The sequence below is a fragment of the Heptranchias perlo genome, chromosome 42 (assembly GCF_035084215.1).
Source record: "Heptranchias perlo isolate sHepPer1 chromosome 42, sHepPer1.hap1, whole genome shotgun sequence".
NCBI lineage: Eukaryota > Metazoa > Chordata > Chondrichthyes > Hexanchiformes > Hexanchidae > Heptranchias > Heptranchias perlo.
Window position 1 is genome coordinate 15,388,188 of NC_090366.1, and position 14,950 is coordinate 15,403,137.

Here is a 14,950-nt window from a genome sequence, read left to right on the forward strand (position 1 = left end):
CAACTGTACTTTACACACCCATAACACCAACTGTACTTTACCCACCCACAACAACAAATGTACTTTACGCACCCATAACAACAACTGTACTTTACACACCCATAACACCAAATGTACTTTACCCACCCATAACAACAACTGTACTTTACCCACCCATAACACCAACTGTACTTTACCCACCAATAACAACAACTGTACTTTACCCACCCATAACAACAACTGTACTTTACGCACCCATAACACCAACTGTACTTTACCCACCCATAACACCAACTGTACTTTACCCACCCATAACACCAACTGTACTTTACCCACCCATAACACCAACTGTACTTTACCCACCCATAACACTAACTGTACTTTACCCACCCATAACACCAACTGTACTTTACCCACCCATAACACCAACTGTAATTTACCCACCCATAACACCAACTGTACTTTACCCACCCATAACACTAATTGTATTTTACACACCCATAACACCAACTGTACTTTACCCACCCATAACACCAACTGTAATTTACCCACCCATAACACCAACTGTACTTTACCCACCCATAACACTAACTGTATTTTACACACCCATAACACCAACTGTACTTTACCCACCCATAACACCAACTGTACTTTACCCACCCATAACACCAACTGTACTTTACCCACCCATAACACCAACTGTACTTTACCCACCCATAACACCAACTGTACTTTACCCACCCATAACACCAACTGTACTTTACCCACCCATAACAACAACTGTACTTTACCCACCAATTAACACCAACTGTACCTTACCCACCCATAAAACTAACTGTACTTTACACACCCATAACACCAACTGTACTTTACCCACCCATAACACTAACTGTACTTTACCCACCCATAACAACAACTGTACTTTACCCACCCATAACACCAACTGTACCTTACCCACCCATAAAACTAACTGTACTTTACACACCCATAACACCAACTGTACTTTACCCACCCATAACACTAACTGTACTTTACCCACCCATAACAACAACTGTACTTTACCCACCCATAACACCAACTGTACCTTACCCACCCATAAAACTAACTGTACTTTACACACCCATAACACCAACTGTACTTTACCCACCCATAACACCAACTGTACTTTACACACCCATAACACCAACAGTACTTTACAAACACATAACACCAACTGTACTTTAACCACTCATAACACCAACTGTACTTTACCCACCCATATCACCAACTGTAATTTACACACCCATAACACTAACTTTACTTTACACACACAAAGCACTAACTGTCCTTTACCCACCCATAACACTAACTGTACTTTGCACATCCATAACAGTAACTGTAGTTTACACACCCAAAACACCAACTGTACTTTACCCACCCATAACACCAACTGTACTTTACAAACCCATAACACTAACTGTAATTTACCCACCCATCACACCAACTGTACTTTGCACACCCATTACACTAACTGTACTTTACACACCCATAACACCAACTGTACTTTACCCACCCAAAACACCAACTGTACTTTACAAACCCATAACACTAACTGTACTTTACACACCCATAACACCAACTGTACTTTACCCACCCAAAACACCAACTGTACTTTACCCACCCAAAACACCAACTGTACTTTACCCACCCATAACACCAACTGTACTTTACAAACCCATAACACTAACTGTACTTTACACACCCATAACACTAACTGTACTTTACACACCCATAACACTAACTGTACTTTACACACCCATAACACCAACTGTACTTTACCCACCCATAACACCAACTGTACTTTACCCACCCATAACACTAACTGTACTTTACCCACCCATAACACCAACTGTACTTTGCACACCCATAACACCAACTGTACTTTACAAACCCATAACACGAACTGTACTTTACCCACCCATAACACTAACTGTACTTTACAAACCCATAACACTAACTGTACTTTGCACACCCATAACACCAACTGTACTTTACAAACCCATAACACCAACTGTACTTTACAAACCCATAACACTAACTGTACTTTGCACACCCATAACACCAACTGTACTTTACCCACCCATAACACTAACTGTACTTTACCCACCCATAACACCAACTGTACTTTACCCACCCATAACACCAACTGTACTTTACACACCTATAACACCAACTGTACTTTGCACACCCATTACACTAACTGTACTTTACAAACCCATAACACCAACTGTACTTTACCCACCCATAACACCAACTGTACTTTACCCACCCATAACACCAACTGTACTTTACCCACCCATAACACTAACTGTACTTTACAAACCCATAACACCAACTGTACTTTACAAACCCATAACACCAACTGTACTTTACCCACCCATAACACTAACTGTACTTTACAAACCCATAACACCAACTGTACTTTACCCACCCATAACACTAACTGTACTTTACAAACCCATAACACCAACTGTACTTTACAAACTCATAACACCAACTGTACTTTACCCACCCATAACACTAACTGTACTTTACCCACCCATAACACCAACTGTACTTTGCACACCCATAACACCAACTGTACTTTACCCACCCATAACACCAACTGGACTTTACCCACCCATAACACCAACTGTACTTTACCCACCCATAACACCAACTGTACTTTACCCACCCATAACACCAACTGGACTTTACCCACCCATAACAACAACTGTACTTTACCCACCCATAACACTAACTGTACTTTACCCACCCATAACACCAACTGTACTTTACCCACCCATAACACCAACTGTACTTTACCCACCCATAACACCAACTGTACTTTACCCACCCATAACACCAACTGTACTTTGCACACCCATAACACCAACTGTACTTTACCCACCCATAACACCAACTGGACTTTACCCACCGATAACACCAACTGGACTTTACCCACCCATAACACCAACTGTACTTTACCCACCCATAACACCAACTGTACTTTACCCACCCATAACACCAACTGTACTTTACCCACCCATAACACCAACTGGACTTTACCCACCCATAACACCAACTGTACTTTACCCACCCATAACACCAACTGTACTTTACCCACCCATAACACCAACTGTACTTTACCCACCCATAACACCAACTGTACTTTACCCACCCATAACACCAACTGGACTTTACCCACCCATAACACCAACTGTACTTTACCCACCCATAACACCAACTGTACTTTACCCACCCATAACACTAACTGTACTTTACCCACCCATAACACCAACTGTACTTTACCCACCCATAACACTAACTGTACTTTACCCACCCATAACACCAACTGTACTTTACCCACCCATAACACCAACTGTAATTTACCCACCCATAACACCAACTGTACTTTACCCACCCATAACACTAATTGTATTTTACACACCCATAACACCAACTGTACTTTACCCACCCATAACACCAACTGTACTTTACCCACCCATAACACTAACTGTATTTTACACACCCATAACACCAACTGTACTTTACCCACCCATAACACCAACTGTACTTTACCCACCCATAACACCAACTGTACTTTACCCACCCATAACACCAACTGTACTTTACCCACCCATAACACCAACTGTACTTTACCCACCCATAACACCAACTGTACTTTACCCACCCAAAACAACAACTGTACTTTACCCACCAATTAACACCAACTGTACCTTACCCACCCATAAAACTAACTGTACTTTACACACCCATAACACCAACTGTACTTTACCCACCCATAACACTAACTGTACTTTACCCACCCATAACAACAACTGTACTTTACCCACCCATAACACCAACTGTACCTTACCCACCCATAAAACTAACTGTACTTTACACACCCATAACACCAACTGTACTTTACCCACCCATAACACTAACTGTACTTTACCCACCCATAACAACAACTGTACTTTACCCACCCATAACACCAACTGTACCTTACCCACCCATAAAACTAACTGTACTTTACACACCCATAACACCAACTGTACTTTACCCACCCATAACACCAACTGTACTTTACACACCCATAACACCAACAGTACTTTACAAACACATAACACCAACTGTACTTTAACCACTCATAACACCAACTGTACTTTACCCACCCATATCACCAACTGTAATTTACACACCCATAACACTAACTTTACTTTACACACACAAAGCACTAACTGTCCTTTACCCACCCATAACACTAACTGTACTTTGCACATCCATAACAGTAACTGTAGTTTACACACCCAAAACACCAACTGTACTTTACCCACCCATAACACCAACTGTACTTTACAAACCCATAACACTAACTGTAATTTACCCACCCATCACACCAACTGTACTTTGCACACCCATTACACTAACTGTACTTTACACACCCATAACACCAACTGTACTTTACCCACCCAAAACACCAACTGTACTTTACAAACCCATAACACTAACTGTACTTTACACACCCATAACACCAACTGTACTTTACCCACCCAAAACACCAACTGTACTTTACCCACCCAAAACACCAACTGTACTTTACCCACCCATAACACCAACTGTACTTTACAAACCCATAACACTAACTGTACTTTACACACCCATAACACTAACTGTACTTTACACACCCATAACACTAACTGTACTTTACACACCCATAACACCAACTGTACTTTACCCACCCATAACACCAACTGTACTTTACCCACCCATAACACTAACTGTACTTTACCCACCCATAACACCAACTGTACTTTGCACACCCATAACACCAACTGTACTTTACAAACCCATAACACGAACTGTACTTTACCCACCCATAACACTAACTGTACTTTACAAACCCATAACACTAACTGTACTTTGCACACCCATAACACCAACTGTACTTTACAAACCCATAACACCAACTGTACTTTACAAACCCATAACACTAACTGTACTTTGCACACCCATAACACCAACTGTACTTTACCCACCCATAACACTAACTGTACTTTACCCACCCATAACACCAACTGTACTTTACCCACCCATAACACCAACTGTACTTTACACACCCATAACACCAACTGTACTTTGCACACCCATTACACTAACTGTACTTTACAAACCCATAACACCAACTGTACTTTACCCACCCATAACACCAACTGTACTTTACCCACCCATAACACCAACTGTACTTTACCCACCCATAACACTAACTGTACTTTACAAACCCATAACACCAACTGTACTTTACAAACCCATAACACCAACTGTACTTTACCCACCCATAACACTAACTGTACTTTACAAACCCATAACACCAACTGTACTTTACCCACCCATAACACTAACTGTACTTTACAAACCCATAACACCAACTGTACTTTACAAACTCATAACACCAACTGTACTTTACCCACCCATAACACTAACTGTACTTTACAAACCCATAACACCAACTGTACTTTACAAACCCATAACACCAACTGTACTTTACCCACCCATAACACTAACTGTACTTTACAAACCCATAACACCAACTGTACTTTACCCACCCATAACACCAACTGTACTTTGCACACCCATAACACCAACTGTACTTTACCCACCCATAACACTAACTGTACTTTACAAACCCATAACACCAACTGTACTTTACCCACCCATAACACCAACTGTACTTTACCCACCCATAACACTAACTGTACTTTACACACCCATAACACTAACTGTACTTTACACACCCATAACACCAACTGTACTTTACCCACCCATAACACCAACAACATTGGATCAGGACACTCGCGACCTCTCGCCGACCGTCGACTTTGTCAGGTTGGTTTCCAAGGCCTGGTGTTTCTTTGTCATTGGAAGATTGTAACTTCTGCCTCGTTTCGAGGGATTCATGGCCCTGCTCCTGCTCCCTTCCTGGGAATTTCCCCACCTTATTCCTGCGATTTTACAGAATCAGCGGAATTCCAGTCCCGCTGATAAAAATGTCAGTAAAAGTCACGTCCTTGGATATAGAACTCCCACACAACCAATCGGAGGTGGACGCGGAGCCCCTCCCACCCCCCAATCACCCTCTGTGTTAATAACAGAATAGAAAAGGGAAGGGCGGGATAAGTCCATTGGTGCATATTTCTCCAACGCCTTTACTCCATGATTACAGTATCCAGGGTTACACACAATATCAAGGAAGATCTAACTTGTACATTGTTAAACCTCAGTATGACCGATGCAGACTCTACTCTGCCGGCCTGTTTGTATAGCCCTGCATTTGTCTATCCTTTTTAAATGCTTTCTCACACGGTGTCAGCGGAGTGTGCTGTTACTCACGGATCTCTCACTACGTCTCCGTGTGGTGAATCAATCTCGTTCACTGAATACTATGATCCCAATTTTACAAGCAGCATGTTTGACTTGTGCTCAGAATTCGTCAGACAGGATTTCCCCTTCTAACTGCATTCTGGCTGCTTGCTAAAGTTATTGCTGTGCAGGTGATTCTCCAGACTATCCCTTGGAGTAGTTTCCATTAATTTGACCTTTGCTCTTGTAAGAATACTGGGCTTGTATTTACCTCTCGTCTGTGGCTCTTTTAAAATAGATTCTGTGGGGTAGATTCACAAATTACCGCCTGGCCTAAAATTGGGAATCGGCCGCCCGTTGTAGAAACCGTCCGATTTTAATCTGATTCTATGAGATATCGATTCCTCCATCGTGGCGGCCTTCTGTTCCTTCAGAGCGTGAGAGGAGAAACCATCAGCCCAGGTGTTTATTGGTCTTAAATCTCTTTAGTGAATCAACTTTTTCTAACATACTGACTTCAGAATCCTCCAGGATTGGTATGCTACAGTTAGTGTTATCCTGTCTAGTGAAATTAATTTAATACCCAACAATTTTATCTTTAATTTAATTATTACTCTCTTTTTAAAATTCTAACTTCTCTTGAGAATGGAAAATGTTTCAGTGCTGGGCCCTGCCGATTCTTTTGATGAGTAATCACTGTTGTTATTTGGCCAAACCAGGCAACTAATTTGTGAACAGCAAGATCCCACAAACAGCAGGCTCAATAAATAACCCGTTAATCTGTTTCTGGTGGTGTTGGTTAATGGATAATGGTTGTCCAGGACACTAGAAGAACTCCACTGCACTTCCTACAATATTGCCCTGAGATATTTTACATCCACCTGAGCCAGATTTAACGGGGCAATTTTAACCTAACCTACCTGTCGGGAAACTGACGAGATCGGGTGCATCGCCGGTTTTACACCCGTCCGATTTTATTCTCTGTTAAAGTCAGTGGAGAGTAATATTGGGCTGAGTGTAAAACCAGTGTCCCACCCAATCCTGTGGGTTTCCTCCTGGGCAAGTTAGGTTAAAATACCCCAGTTAACGTCTCATCTGGAAGACAGTTCCCCCACAGTGTAACATCCCCTCAGCACTGTAGTGTCAGCCTAGACCTATGTGTTCAAGTCCTGGAGTAGTCCCTCGACCTTCTAACTCAGAGATAAGAGAGCTTCCTGAGCCAAGCTGGTGTTTAGTGGGAGAGATGAGCTGATCATCTTTCAGTACAGAACAAACAACACAGAAAGCTCATTACATATTGCCCAATTTGGGCATACAACACCTAGTGAATGAAATAACTGACGCAAAGGTTTGTGATTCTGAATTCCGGTGTCATTTCATGAATATTAAATGTTACCATTTCCCTTCCAGGACCTTTATCCCAGGATGGAGTCTTCCTTAATAATGTACATATTAATAAACCTGGGTGAGTTGTGAAAGACCTGTTATTATTGAAGATGTTATTGAACCCCCTCGATCTCTGAACCTTACTATCGTTCAGACCTTTTGATTTTGGAATTTTATTTTATTTTTCTGAAAATTGATTCAAAAAATTGGATGAAAACAGCAGAGGAAATCCGGCCTACCCGGTCAAAAATACAATGGAATATTGGGAACCGGAATATTTCCTGTTTTATCATCAAAACTATTTGGGAGTGAACAACTCAAATATTTTAAATAGCAGACTCTTAGCCGTGTGTTCGCAATGTGTAATTCTGAATCCTTAGTGCCTCGTCCCATAGAAACTCCTTCAGCTGCCCGTTCCATTCTTGCTGCAAGTCTCTGGATCTCCGGGTCTCTGGATTTCTGGGTCTCTGGATCTCTGGGTCCCTGGGCCTCCCAGTCTCTGGGTCTCTCGGTCTCTAGGTCCCTGGGTCTCTCGGTCACTGGGTCTCTGGATTTCTGGGTCTCTGGGTCTCTGGATCTCTGAATCTCTGGGTCTCTGGATCTCTGGGTCTCTGAATCTCTGGGTCTCTGGATTTCTGGGTCTCTGAATCTCTCGGTCCCTGGACCTCTCAGTCTCTGGGCCTCTGGGTCTCTGAATCTCTCGGTCCCTGGGTCTCTCGGTCTCTGGGTCCCTGGGTCCCTGTGTGTCTGGGTCCCTGTGTCCCTGGATCTCTAGGTCATTACGAACAGAGGGAGAGAAGTGATCCATGTTCTAAACCGGGGCAGTAGATTCATGTGTCAGATCGGCGGGGGGAAATGACTAAATTTAATTTCAAACCTTATCTACATTTAATATTGTTATTATAAGTCTTAACGCGCATCAAGATAGATAAATCTCCGGGACCTGATGAAATGTATCCCAGGACGTTATGGGAGGTTAGGGAGGAAATTGCGGGTCCCCTAGCAGAGATATTTGAATCATCCACCGCTACAGGGGAGGTGCCTGAAGATTGGAGGGTAGCAAATGTTGTGCCTTTGTTTAAGAAGGGCGGCAGGGAAAAGCCAGGGAACTACAGACCAGTGAGCCTGACATCTGTAGTGGGTAAGTTGTTAGAGGGTATTCTGAGGGACAGGATCTACAGGCATTTGGAGAGGCAGGGACTGATTAGGAACAGTCAGCATGGTTTTGTGAGAGGAAAATCATGTCTCACGAATTTGATTGAGTTTTTTGAAGGGGTAACCAAGAAGATAGATGAGGGCTGTGCAGTAGACATGGTCTACATGGACTTCAGCAAAGCCTTTGACAAGGTACCGCGTGGTAGGTTGTTACATAAGGTTGAATCTCACGGGATCCAAGGTGAGGTAGCCAATTGGATACAAAATTGGCTTGACGACAGAAGACAGAGGGTGGTTGTAGAGGGTTGTTTTTCAAACTGGATGCCTGTGTCCAGCGGTGTGCCTCAGGGATCGGTGCTGGGTCCGCCTGTTATTTGTTATTTATATTAATGATTTGGATGAGAATTTAGGAGGCATGGTTAGTAAGTTTGCAGATGACACCAAGATTGGTGGCATTGTGGACAGTGAAGAAGGTTATCTAGGATTGCAACGGGATCTTGATAAATTGGGCCAGTGGGCCGATGAATGGCAGATGGAGTTTAATTTAGATAAATGTGAGGTGATGCATTTTGGTAGATCGAATCGGGCCAGGACCTACTCCGTTAATGGTAGGGCGTTGGGGAGAGTTATAGAACAAAGAGATCTAGGAGTACAGGTTCATAGCTCCTTGAAAGTGGAGTCACAGGTGGATAGGGTGGTGAAGAAGGCATTCAGCATGCTTGGTTTCATTGGTCAGAACATTGAATGCAGGAGTTGGGATGTCTTGTTGAAGTTGTACAGGGAATTGGTGAGGCCACACTTGGAATACTGTGTACAGTTCTGGTCACCCTATTATAGAAAGGATATTATTAAACTAGAAAGAGTGCAGAAAAGATTTACTAGGATGCTACCGGGACTTGATGGTTTGACTTATAGGGAGAGGTTAGACAGACTGGGACTTTTTTCCCTGGAGAGTAGGAGGTTAAGGGGTGATCTTATAGAAGTCTATAAAATAATGAGGGGCATAGATAAGGTAGATAGTCAAAATCTTTTCCCAAAGGTAGGGGAGTCTATAACGAGGGGGCATAGATTTAAGGTGAGAGGGGAGAGATACAAAAGGGTCCAGAGGAGCAATTTTTTCACTCAAAGGGTGGTGAGTGTCTGGAACGAGCTGCCAGAGGCAGTAGTAGAGGCGGGTACAATTTTGTCTTTTAAAAAGCATTTGGACAGTTACATGGGTATAGAGGGATATGTGCCAAGTGCAGGAAATTGGGACTAGCTTAGTGGTATAAACTGGGCGACATGGACATGTTGGGCCGAAGGGCCTGTTTCCATGTTGTAACTTCTATGATTCTATGATTCTATGATTGTTATGTTGCTACAATCACACAATCTGTTGCTAGTGCTCTTGGGGCTAAACATTATTGATTGGTCAGTGCTTTAGTACTTTAAACATAATAATAACAGTAGCCAGTCACACTTCTAACATCCGGAAGTGATGCGGAGCCAGCGCCCTCGGGTGGTTGTAAGGCTCAGTGCTCTGGGAGTTGTAACGATCAGTGCCCTGGGGGTTGTAACGCTCAGTGCCCTGGGGGTTGTAGTGCCCAGTGCCCTGGGGGCTGTAACGCTCAGTGCCCTGGGGGTTGTAACGCTCAGTGCCCTGGGGGTTGTAGTGCCCAGTGCCCTGGGGGCTGTAACGCTCAGTGCCCTGGGGGTTGGGCTCATTCTCTGCCCAGGTCTGTAGACACCGTTAACATTTTAATCCCAAAACAGAAGTGATTCTTTTTTGCGCCGTTTTTAGAAGGGAGCTAATCTGAACTTGTTGCAGTAAAATCACATTTATGTATTTAATTCCTATCGTTACATTTGCTCGATTTGCAAATAGAAACATTTCCTCGTTCCTTTAGCGCCGAGAAGAAGGGCCGAACAAACGGGTCCCGCTGGTAAGACGTTTCTCTTTATAGTTTATCTGATGTAACTATTGAGAACTTCAGAACCCGGGTCATTTCAAAACTTCCTGCACTGTCAGCATCCCAGAAACACACAAAGAAAACGCCTTTTCCCCCTGTATTTACATTTAAGCGGAATAAAGCACTGACTGACAGAATCACTGGAAGGTATCTCTGCATATTATTGAGTTCTGTGTCTCCGCGCCCATTCTTGCCTGAGTATTGCTTTAAGTGAACAAAATTAAACCACATTTCTCATTTATTTCAGTGTCGAGCTCAACTGCGGCCACTCAAGGTAAATATACAAAATACAGAGGCGATTGCGGACAAACCCGCTCTCACTCACCCGGGGGCTGGGAAGACAATGTGGGCCGATTGGCCCTTTCTGGTTCAAAGCTGCCTTATAATCTCCTGGTCTGTCTGCCTGTTGAACAAGATTTCTTCCGGTCCATATTTCCATGAAATGGAAAATTGCTTTCCTTTTGAACATGTTTGTTGAAACATCGACCAAAGGAAGTAATTACGAGCACGTGGGTGTTGCCCCTTCGCCCAACGATGTAAAGGCCTATCGCCCTTTTCAAGCAAAATCCAGTGGGCGGCAAACCTGAGAACAACGTGCAAAACTTTGGGAAAGTCTCTGGGGAATACCGACCCGATCCCATAAACCAATCACAGGATTCCAGGAGACCACGAGTGACGGATGTCTGGCCCCTTATTCTCCGCACTCCGAAAGATTCAGTGACCAGAGCAATCTTATACAAACCTCAGAGGTCACGGTGACTTATTCGTGATATAAATATGCAATTAATTTCCCAAATTATAAATACATATGAATAAAATGTACGCCTTTTCTTCAGAAGGAACTTTAAGCGTTTGAGTGAGATTTATTCTGTGGTCTTAGAACAGGTAGGCAATAATGGGAATCAGGGAGAAAACTCTCCAGTGGCTGGAGTCATACCTAGCACAAAGGAAGATGGTAGTGGTTGTTGGAGGCCAATCATCTCAGCCCCAGGACATTACTGCAGGAGTTCCTCAGGGCAGTGTCCTAGGCCCAACCATCTTCAGGTGCTTCATCAATGACCTTCCCTCCATCATAAGGTCAGAAATGGGGATGTTCGCTGATGATTGCACAGTGTTCAGTTCCATTCGCAACCCCTCAAATAATGAAACATCCAGGCTTGGGCTCATAAGTGGCAAGTAACATTCGCGCCAGATAAGTGCCAGGCAATGACCATCTCCAACAAGAGAGAGTCTAACCACCTCCCCTTGACATTCAATGGCATTACCATCGCCGAATCCCCCGCCATCAACATCCTGGGGGTCACCATTGACCAGAAACTTAACTGGACCAGCCATATAAATACTGTGGCTACGAGAGCAGGTCAGAGGCTGGGTATTCTGCGGCGAGTAACTCACCTCCTGACTCCCCAAAGCCTTTCCACCATCTACAAGGCACGAGTCAGGAGTGTGATGGAATACTCTCCACTTGCTTGGATGAGTGCAGCTCCAACAACACTCAAGAAGCTCGACACCATCCAGGACAAAGCAGCCCACTTGATTGGCACCCCATCCACCACCCTAAACATTCACTCCCTTCACCACCGGCGCACAGTGGCTGCAGTGTGTACCATCCACAGGATGCACTGCAGCAACTCGCCAAGGCTTCTTCGACAGCACCTCCCAAACCCGCGACCTCTACCACCTAGAAGGACAAGGGCAGCAGGCACATGGGAACACCACCACCTGCACGTTCCCCTCCAAGTCACACACCATCCCGATTTGGAAATATATCGCCGTTCCTTCATCGTCGCTGGGTCAAAATCCTGGAACTCCCTTCCTAACAGCACTGTGGGAGAACCTTCACCACACGGACTGCAGCGGTTCAAGAAGGCGGCTCACCACCACCTTTTCAAGGGCATATAGGGATGGGCAATAAATGCCGGCCTCGCCAGTGACGCCCACGTCCCATGAACGAATAAAAAAAAATGATATTTAACCGTCGGTAAGCAGGTCCACTAATCCTTTATCTACCGGTTGAATTGGAGCAAAGCGTTCACTCGCCTAATTTCTAAATCTTTTACAGCCTTCAACACGACGCCCAGTCCAGGTAAAGTTACCATCCAATTATTGCCGCTCTTTGTCAGACTGTTTCAAACCTCAATCCCTCACTGTGCGCGGTGCGTGAATCGGCTTTTATTTTTATTTACTACCGTCTCCTTTCATTTTATATACTGGAGTAGATTTTCAACTTGAAATAAATGAAAATAAAAATGGATGGTTTCTATAAAAGGTGGCCGATCCAGAAAAATAACTTGCCCGGGAAATCTACACCATCCATTTCAAAATGAATTTTGTGCATATTAAGGTGAGGACGGCAGATATTTTTCATTTGAAGCACTTGGTGTTATTCTCAAACACTCCCGGGTTAGGTACAGGGTTAGATACAGAGTAAAGCTCCCTCCACACTGTCCCATCAAACACTCCCTGGGCAGGTACAGGGTTAGATACAGAGTAAAGCTCCCTCTACACTGTCCCATCAAACACTCCCAGGGCAGGTACAGGGTTAGATACAGAGTAAAGCTCCCTCTACACTCTCCCATCAAACACTCCCAGGGCAGGTACAGGGTTAGATACAGAGTAAAGCTCCTCTACACTGTCCCATCAAACACTCCCAGGGTAGGTACAGGGTTAGATACAGAGTAAAGCTCCCTCTACACTGTCCCATCAAACACTCCCATGTCAGATACAGGGTTAGATACAGAGTAAAGCTCCCTCTACACTGTCCCATCAAACACTCCCAGGACAGGTACAGGGTTAGATACAGAGTAAAGCTCCCTCTACACTGTCCCATCAAACACTCCCAGGGCAGGTACAGGGTTAGATACAGAGTAAAGCTCCCTCTACACTGTCCCATCAAACACTCCCAGGGCAGGTACAGGGTTAGATACAGAGTAATGCTCCCTCTACACTGTCCCATCAAACACTCCCAGGGCAGGTACAGGGTTAGATACAGAGTAAAGCTCCCTCTACACTGTCCCATCAAACACTCCCAGGGCAGGTATAGGGTTAGATACAGATTAAAGCTCCCTCTACACTGTCCCGTCAAACACTCCCAGGGCAGGTACAGGGTTAGATACAGAGTAAAGCTCCCTCTACACTGTCCCATTAAACACTCCCAGGGCAGGTACAGGGTTAGATACAGAGTAAAGCTCCCTCTACACTCTCCCATCAAACACTCCCAGGGCAGGTACAGGGTTAGATACAGAGTAAAGCTCCCTCTACACTGTCCCATCAAACACTCCCAGGGCAGGTACAGGGTTAGATACAGAGTAAAGCTCCCTCTACACTCTCCCATCAAACACTCCCAGGGCAGGTACAGGGTTAGATACAGAGAAAAGCTCCCTCTACACTGTCCCATCAAACACTCCCAGGGCAGGTACAGGGTTAGATACAGAGTAAAGCTCCCTCAACACTCTCCCATCAAACACTCCCAGGACAGGTACAGGGTTAGATACAGAGTAAAGCTCCCTCTACACTGTGCCATCAAACACTCCCAGGGCAGGTACAGGGTTAGATACAGAGTAAAGCTCCCTCTACACTCTCCCATCAAACACTCCCAGGGCAGGTACAGGGTTAGATACAGAGTAAAGCTCCCTCTACACTGTCCCATCAAACACTCCCAGGGCAGATACAGGGTTAGATACAGAGTAAAGCTCCCTCTACACTGTCCCATCAAACACTCCTGGGGCAGGTACAGGGTTAGATACAGAGTAAAGCTCCCTCTACACTGTCCCATCAAACACTCCCAGGGCAGGTACAGGGTTAGATACAGAGTAAATCTCCCTTTACACTGTCCCATCAAACACTCCCAGGGCAGGTACAGGGTTAGATACAGAGTAAAGCTCCCTCTACATTGTCCCATCAAACGCTCCCAGGGCAGGTACAGGGTTAGATACAGAGTAAAGCTCCCTCTACACTCTCCCATCAAACACTCCCAGGGCAGGTACAGGGTTAGATACAGAGTAAAGCTCCCTCTACACTCTCCCATCAAACACTCCCAGGGCAGGTACAGGGTTAGATACAGAGTAAAGCTCCCTCTACACTCTCCCATCAAACAC